The following is a 1339-nucleotide window of genomic DNA, read 5'->3' on the forward strand; positions in this document are numbered from 1 at the left end:
ATTCATTTTCCCCTTGCTTCACTCGCAAGTCACCTCATTCCCTAGCCCCTTTTTAATAGCTAGGCATGTCATATTGATTTAAGATATGAGTGGTGAGATCGGAGGCTTAGAAGTATGAAATTTGGCTTTCAAAACTCAAAAATCAACTTTGGGATGAAAAAGAGGTTCACGCGTACGCGCACTCCACGCGCACGCGTGAATGGCCTCAAAACTTCATCGACGCGCAAGCGTCATGCACGCTAACGCGTGGATTAAACATTTGCCAATCGACGCGCAAGGGTCAACCACGCGTACGCGTGGGTGTTCTCGTTCCCCAGGCACAACATTGGCACAATTCTGGCATAACTCTCTGGAAAATGGTTGGGCATTGGGTGCAGTACCATCGGCGCGCCCGCGCACATCACGCGTACGCGTGTATGGCATTTTCGGGAAGAACGGCGCGCATGCACCAAGTGCGCCCACGCGCAAGGGGTCATTCTGCTAAAAATTTTCTAAGTTAAAAGCTGCAGAATTTACCAATTTGAACCCCAATCTTCCAACGAACATAACTTTCTCATTTTAAATCGTTTTTCACCCGTTCTTCGAACGGCATGGACATCCCGGATCCAATTTCATTTCTAAATAGATTTGGCACAAAACAGAGATCCGTAGTCCAAGTTATGTCCCACCAAAGTATGCCCAAAAACCATATTTTTCATAAAAACCACAAAGTGCCATTTTCAAAACAAGCCATTTCCACTCTTTTCAAAATCAATCAAAACATGCCATTTTCATCCATTTTCTTTGAAATCAATCAATATATGTCAAATTCAACATCAAGCCTTCTCAACTCACACATTGAGACTATACCACATTTTACAAATCACTATCTCATCATTCTAACCCACTTCACCCAAGTGGCTCAAACTCAAACATATTGACATATCATATACTCTTCCTCATGCCAATTCTCAACAACACAATCAACCATTATTATACACAATCAATATCATACTCACCATTAACATGGTTCAACCCACAATTCAACCATAACCAATCATCAAGCATATATCACAACATGCATATTTCTCATACATCATACCATCAAGGCATCAATAATCATCATCACATATATGACCACATCATATATCTCAATCATTCAACAACATCAACCTTTTAATGCCTATCTTAGGGCCTCTAGCCTAAGTATTTCCTACCACATTACATATTAGATACGGGAAACCGAAACCATACCTTAGCCGATTTTCCCAAGCTCCATCGGAGCACTTCCAAATCACTTATCCACAAGCTCTCAAGGCCTCAATACCTCCAAGAACAGATTTTTCACCACCAAGCCCTT

This window comes from Arachis duranensis, chromosome 2, assembly GCF_000817695.3.
Source record: "Arachis duranensis cultivar V14167 chromosome 2, aradu.V14167.gnm2.J7QH, whole genome shotgun sequence".
In the NCBI taxonomy this organism is placed as follows: Eukaryota; Viridiplantae; Streptophyta; class Magnoliopsida; order Fabales; family Fabaceae; genus Arachis; species Arachis duranensis.